The 7,730-nt window shown below is 44.9% G+C and overlaps 1 non-coding gene across 1 annotated transcript; it reads left to right on the top strand.

The window, feature by feature from the left end:
• The first annotated feature begins 7,372 nt into the window (after window positions 1–7,372).
• Window positions 7,373–7,444, top strand: trnah-gug (transfer RNA histidin (anticodon GUG)). Its single transcript has one exon. It is a non-coding gene; the product is annotated as a tRNA-His (tRNA).
• Window positions 7,445–7,730: the final 286 nt, after the last annotated feature.

The following is a 7,730-nucleotide window of genomic DNA, read 5'->3' as shown; positions in this document are numbered from 1 at the left end:
TGTGCCCACTATCTGCCCGCTCTGTTACACGATCAAAGAAGCAGGTTATGAACGTAAGTCTCGTGCCCGCCAGAGAGCGCTCACGCTTGCTAACACAAACCTCCCCCCGGGCCCCGCTGTGCGTTTAAGTGTTATCACAAAACACAGGGCGTTAATAAAGCGCTCCCCATCTACTATGATCGGGGCGTCAGATACAGTTGTAAGTCTCGTGTCCGCGTGCGCGCGCTCACGCTTACAGAGAGCTCTCCCGCCCAGAGCGCTGCTCGCGCGTCAAAGTGTGGTAAAAGTATGTTCCCCATCCCTTATGATCGGGACATCTCACATAAGTCAGCCGGTCTCGGCGGTCAGCGAGCGGCCATTGCCCAGAACCCTCCGGTTCAGTTTCACAAGCCCACAAATGGCGGCGGTCTGAACCCGGAGGCCATTCGCCCCCTGGCGGCTCACATAGCTGCGTGGGAAACTATCCCAGGGATTTCAGAATGGGTGTTGAGCACAATAAAGCAGGGCTATGCACTTCAATTCATTTGCCGTCCCCTGCGCTTTCAAGCCCGGACCGCAACGACAGTGAATGCGGAAGTAGCACACCTACTTCACGCAGAAATAGCAAAGCTGCTGTGCAAAGGGGCTATAGAAAAGGTGCCGCCTTCTCTGAGCGAGTCAGGCTTTTACAGCCGATATTTTCTCGTACCCAAGAAGGACGGAGCCTTCAGACCTATCCTAGATCTGAGATATTTGAACAAAGTGCTTGCAAAAAGACCGTTCAAAATGCTTACGACCAGGAAAATCCTCGCGCACGTTCGCCCGAGGGACTGGTTTATCTCTCTAGATCTGAAGGATGCCTATTTTCAGATTCAGATAGTACCCCGTCACAGGCAATTTATGAGATTCGCCTTCGACGGTCAGGCATATCAATACACCGTCCTGCCGTTCGGCCTGTCCCTGGCACCCCGTACATTTACAAAGTGCATGGACGCGGCGCTCGCCCCCCTGAGAAGTCAGGGGCTGCGCATAATGAACTATCTGGACGATTGGCTGATATTGGCACAATCAGAGACAGAACTACTATCTCACAGAACAGTGCTTCTCAGTCATCTGGAAAGCTTGGGTCTCACGGTCAACTGGACCAAGAGCTCATTACTGCCCAGCCAGTCAATTTCCTTTTTAGGAATAGAACTGGACTCGGTGACCATGACGGCTCGTTTATCGACACAGCGCGCGCGCCGTGTTCGCCACATAGCCGCATCTTTCCAGAAGGGCAGCTTTCTCCCTTTGAAAACATTTCAAAGGATGTTGGGCTGTATGGCATCAGCTGCAGTGGTGCTCCAGCTGGGCCTACTGCGCATGCGCCCGCTCCAACGCTGGTTGAACGCTCGCGCGCCTCGCCGAGCCTGGGTGTCTGGCGGCCAGAAAATCAGAGTGACTCAGACCTGCATAACAGCTCTGCAGCCCTGGTTAGTGGCCGACTGGTACCAGCAGGGAGTAATGATGGGAACCATCTCTTATCGGAAGGTCATCTCGACAGCGTCCAACTCGGGTTGGGGCGCGCTGTTCGAGGGCAGACCGGCCTTTGGCCAGTGGTCAGACCAGGAGAAGGGTTTTCACATAAACTGTCTGGAAATGATAGCGGTCGAGAACGCGCTGAAGTGCTTCCTCCCGTTCATACAGGGCCAGCGTGTTCTTGTCCGCTCGGACAACACATCTGTGGTATCCTATGTAAACCGTCAGGGCGGTGTCAGATCCTGAAATCTCTGCAATCTGGCGGAACGCCTCCTTATTTGGTCATAGACGAACCTGCGCTCGCTGAGGGCGGCGCATGTGCCTGGCCATTTGAACGACGGCCCAGACAGACTGTCCAGGGACAATGTTCCCCCAGGGGAATGGTCCCTGCACCCCCAAACGGTCCAGAAAATGTGGCGCCTATTCGGCAGAGCGGAAGTCGACCTGTTTGCGTCAAAAGACAACGCTCAGTGCCCGACGTTCTTCTCGAAGGACGAGGACGCGCTGGCCCAGGTTTGGCCCAGCCTCCCGCTATATGCTTTCCCTCCGGTCTCTCTGTTGCCACAGGTGATCAAGAGGATCAGGGAAACGCGCAACTCGGTGCTCCTCATAGCCCCGCGTTGGGAGAATCAGACTTGGTTCCCGGAACTGGCACGGCTGTCACATACAGCTCCGTGGCCGATTCCAGTGAGGGCAGATCTCCTCTCTCAAGCTCGCGGCACGATCTGGCATCCCCATCCAGAGCGCTGGTGTCTGCATGCATGGTTGATCAACGGGTACTCGTTGCCCTGCCAGAAGGAGTGATGAACACGATCACGCAGTCTAGAGCCCCTTCCACGAGAAGGCTCTACGCATCTAAATGGTCGGTGTTCTCTGGATGGTGCACCGACAGAGGTCTGGACCCGCGGACATGCGGGGTGGCGCATCTGCTCACCTTCCTACAAGAGCTGTTGGATAAGGGAAGATCCCCATCCACGCTCAAAGTATACGTGGCGGCCGTAGCAGCATTTGCGGAATCGACGCACGGCCAGTCACTGGGAAGACATGAGTTGGTCATCCGCTTCCTTAGAGGAGCTAGAAGGATGAATCCGCCGCGCCCCCCGTCGGTTCCCATGTGGGATCTTTCACTGGTCCTCGAGGCCCTGAAAGCTTTTCAATTTGAACCACTAGACTCCGTGGAGTTGAAATATCTATCACTAAAGACCGTTTTTCTGACTGCACTGTCGTCAGTAAAACGTGTAGGGGATCTGCACGCGCTGTCTGTCAGCGCGTCGTGTCTTGAGTTCGGACCAAATGACTCTAAAGTCATCCTCAGACCTAGACATGGTTATGTCCCTAAAGTGATGGGCACTCCATTCAGAGCGCAAGTTATTTCGCTGTCAGCTCTCCCAGCATCTGACAGCGAAAGTGATGTGAATCTCCTCTGCCCTGTCAGAGCGCTGAGGTTTTACATTACGCGCTCCGCCTCCTTCAGGCGTTCGGAACAGCTTTTCGTTTCGTTTGGTGGGCGCGCCAAGGGGCTTGCCTCCTCGAAACAGAGGCTGTCCAGATGGATAGTGGACGCTATAGCGGCAGCTTACGCGTCAAAAGGTCTGCAATGCCCTCTGGGCATCAGGGCTCATTCCACGAGAGGTGTGGCCTCGTCGTGGGCATGGTCCAGTGGAATTTCTATCCATGACATATGTGTAGCGGCGGGCTGGGGCTCCCCGTCTACCTTTGTCAGGTTTTATAACCTAGAAGTTCCTGCCTTGCAGGCTAAACTATTGTCAGTTTGAAAAAGAGGTGTATTCTGCCCAGATCTCCTGCTCAGAACACGTTCATGACTCAGCTCTCCTGGTTGAGCTGCACTAGTGGGGTATGTGCCATATGACTATACAGACCGGCGCACTGCTCTCTATTCCCTATGTGTGCTTATGTACAAGTGATGGCCCGCGTGGCTGGCCACCTTATTTTTTTTTTCCACTTATGGGGTTCCCCTCAAGCTCGGGGTTCTCATGTGGATGCATGGCGCGCACGGCGTTGACAAAGTGTTCCCGTAGCGTAAGCTAAACTTACGCAATACGAGAGAACCTCTCGTAAGAGAACGATACTTGGTTACTAACGTAACCTCGGTTCTCTCTAGAGAGGGAACGAGTATTGCGTAACCGGCCGTGCTCGCGCCACGAGCGACTTCGCTTCAGTCGTCGAAAAACCGGAGAATTCAGCCTACAGCCCCTATTTTATATGCTAAGCCACGCCTATCTGGCGGGCTGTGACGCTATAAAGGCGCGGGCGTCCCTCATTGGGCGTGACGTCACGCCGGGCGCACTGGTAGGCTGCAGCAGTTGCCCGCAGGGCAGCCAATGAGCACGCGAGATGGCCTGCTCTAGGTCTGCTAGCTGCTGCACTGCGTTGACAAGTTACACAAAATTAAGGATAATTTTTGGCTTCAGTATCTCGAGAAGATGAATCTTTCCCATAGCGTAAGCTAAACTTACGCAATACTCGTTCCCTCTCTAGAGAGAACCGAGGTTACGTTAGTAACCGAGTATCGTTTTGTACTTAATTAAAATTTGCTCATTTAACCAAATTAACCAAAAATCATATTTAGTAGAAATAGAATTGTTGTCTGTTTGAACTTTATTCTTATGATAGCTCAGTTGTATGAAACATGTAACCTATAGGAATTATGTCAACTGATTATCCATATCATATGACTCATTCAAGACTTAGGTTCTAGTGTTTATGAATTCTAAGTTCGTTCGAGGCTGGGTCCTCTTACACAGTTTTCTCCGGCCTATAGGGAAGTGTGGAGAACTGTGTCTTCAGTATAAACTCTGACAACTGATTGAAACTTCAACCTTTTTTTAGCACATTGGTCTCTTTATGTGACTTAATTGCAGAGCTGGACAGTAACAAAGTACATTTACTTGAGTACAGTAGTAGGCTACATTTTTTGAGTAGCTATCTGTACTTTACCTGAGTATTATTATATCACTACATTTCAAAGACAAATATTGTACTTTTTACTCCACTAAATTTCTGTCAAGGTCCTTGAGTAGAAAGTAGTAAGGTCAGTCAGGGGCAGTGGTGGTAAGTAACGAAGTATTTCTACTTCGTTACTTTACTTAAGTATTTTTTTCGGGGATCTGTACTTTACTTGAGTATGTTTTATTTGCATCTACTTTTACTCTTACTCCACTACAATATTGAAGACAAAGTTTACTTTTTACTCAGTTACATTTCCCCATGCCTGCTCCAAGTATTTATTACACTGGCTTTCCAAACCAATAAAAACTTGGTTTTATTTTGAAAAAAAGAACGCACGAGCTCTTTGCCAGCATACGCTCACATAGCAGTCAGTTCGCCATTGTGGAAGATGACCGCAGAAACAGGTGAAGGTGCAGCTCTGCCCAGCAATGACCCAGAGATTCCCGCTTACACTGTATCTTGCACATCTTCTGTTTGATGCAGCTAATGTTATGGAACATGTCTATTGCAGAGCTGCCAACTCTCACTCATTCAGTGTGAGACTCACGCAATTGACACTTTCCACACGCTCTCACGACACACATCCATTTTCTCACGCAGAGAGATTTTCTCAAGCGAAGCAAAGAGGACACTGACACCAACAGACAAGACAGAGTAGGTTACTTTTGATATGGAACAAATTCTCAGCTCTCAGATTCTGTCAATTTTATTATGAAATTCAAACAATAAATACCGTTTTGGAGCTTTTAAATGTGATGTGACAGATAGCTAGCGCCTGCTATGGGGTGCCGTTAATCTCTTTACTACTAGTTAGTTGTAAATAAACACAAATGAACAATAATAGGTAGCCTATGTTGAAAGATACAGTACAACTTACCAAAATGTATATACCTTATACATAATATCAATAAATCAGTGTTTTTCAACTGCGGATAGAGGTCAATAAAACAGCTGGAGAACAATGTCACATAACGTTACATTGACCCCAGGAAAAAAAAAAAACATTTAATGACCATAGTATGTTAGTTGGCTAGAAAAATTTGTATTTTATAATATATGTAATATTAGTATAAATTAGTATTTTGTTAAATGTGCACTATATATTTATTATATTTTTATTTATATCATTAAAATATTATAAAGTTGTTATTATAATAAAAATCACATGTATTTTTAACATATAATAATACCAGCTGACAGGGCTCTCTGTAGCCTATGTTTACAGAATTAGGTGAGATTTTCTTAATTTAAAAATTAACATGCATCTACTGTACCAAATATTTATCAAAATGAATCTATTGAATCAAGATCGGAATCAAACCACAATAATTTAATTGAAATTGTAAAATTTGTATCAAAGAATGGCCTACCAGTCATTGCACCATAATATGCTGTCACTAAACTTAATGAAATTGTTTAGAATTGATGCAAGGTGCTTCATTGTCTCTTGACTGATTGCAAATCTAACAAATTCTTAATTGCAGTATCTAATAATTTGTTCAATTAAAACAGATCAATTGTTTTGGGAGTGATATGCAATGTTTAATTATTGATATTTACAGTTTGAATATTTACTTTTTACTTTCGGTACTTAAGTACGTTTTAAATCGGATACTTTTGTACTTTTACTCAAGTGATATTTGAATGGAGGACTTTCTACTTTTACTGGAGTCATTTTTTATTTAGGTATATATAGCCTACTTTTACTCGAGTTTAATTTTTGAGTACTTTTACCACCCCTGGTCAGGGGATGAATTTGGTTGCAGGGGTTGCATTTTGGTTGGAAATGAAAATCGGTTTGATGTCATCATCCAAAGGTGGACAGACGTTGGATTTTGGTTGGAAATTAAAGTCTGGTCAAAGAGTAGCGCTGAGCTCGTTCTCGTTCCGGTGTGGTGCCGAATTCTGATCCCGCCAAATTATTACCCCCCTAATATGGTAGGTTTAGGATTAGTTGTGGGGGAGGGGGGTGGGGTTAGGATTAGGATTAGGCAATCAGATACTGATTTCAACGAGGGGGGTAATAATTTGGCACAATACCGTCTGTATTTTCACAGCGATCTTGCGTAGTTATGAATGAACGGCTGATTAAAAAAAATTCCAAGGTCCATTTGTTAAGACATAGGGCCTATGGTTTACAATGCTATGGTAAACATTACAATGCTCATGATAACTTTCGTTAACTCTACAATAAGTAAATAAATCAACTTCACCAGCTAATTACTCCTGGACAGCGATGCCATAGAAATATACAGAGCTAACGGAAAAACGGAAGTTGAAAGACACGGTTTCTAACCGAAGATGGCGGCGCCCTCGTTTCTCTGGTGTAAGGTCTATAGAAGAATGTTCTTTGGTTGGGTTGACGCTCTGGGTTGACGTTAGAACACGACTGATGTTGGTTTCTTATGTCAAACCCGATTAAAAAATAAATAAATACGTCAGCCCGATTTTAATTTTCAACCACAATAACGTCTAACTATTTAGAAATGTTATTATGATTATTTGGTGTACATTTCTTTTTATAATCAAAGTTGAAAACAGGAAATTTAAAAAAGACCAAAAGTGACAGTAAAGACATTTGTAATGTTATAAAAGATTTCTATATCAAATAAATGTTGTTCTTTTGAATTTGATATTCGAAATCCTGGGGGGGAAATCTCAATGTATAAATCCAGCCTTCATTGTAGACTTATTTCAAAAACAGTAAATTAAACATCATGATTTCAAACTTTTGACCGGTAGTGTAAAATTATATGATCTGAATTCGAGATAATCGACGAGCTGCCAAGTAGCTTCTGCGTAATAGAATAGTACAAAATATAAATATAAACAACGTTATAAACATACATAGCTGTGTCATTATCTAGTCTAAATCTACATGCGCTGCCCAGCTGCCAAGTAGCTCGCCGTGATCGTATAGTGGTTAGTACTCTGCGTTGTGGCCGCAGCAACCCCGGTTCGAATCCGGGTCACGGCATAAGATATGAGGCAAGTAGATATTTTGCGTGAGCTATGAATGATAAAACTTCTTAGATGATATAATATATACCCAAAGTGGATTTACACTTTCTTTTATCACATATTCGACTGCTACGTTAATTAGCATATAGTTTAAAATATTTGTCATTGTTGAATTTAGGAATTATATGAAAACGATAGCTTTAAATATTGTCATTTTTAAAATATCGGCAAAATGACTACATCTGTCCAAACATAAATCTTTGGGGTTTTTCTGTTGTTGCACATGGATCATTCCTCCCCTC

The sequence above is a fragment of the Siphateles boraxobius genome, unplaced genomic scaffold, assembly GCF_051911475.1.
Source record: "Siphateles boraxobius isolate OS27281-9 unplaced genomic scaffold, OSU_SipBor_1 9, whole genome shotgun sequence".
Lineage (NCBI taxonomy): Eukaryota > Metazoa > Chordata > Actinopteri > Cypriniformes > Leuciscidae > Siphateles > Siphateles boraxobius.
This window is presented reverse-complemented; position numbering and strand designations above follow the sequence as displayed.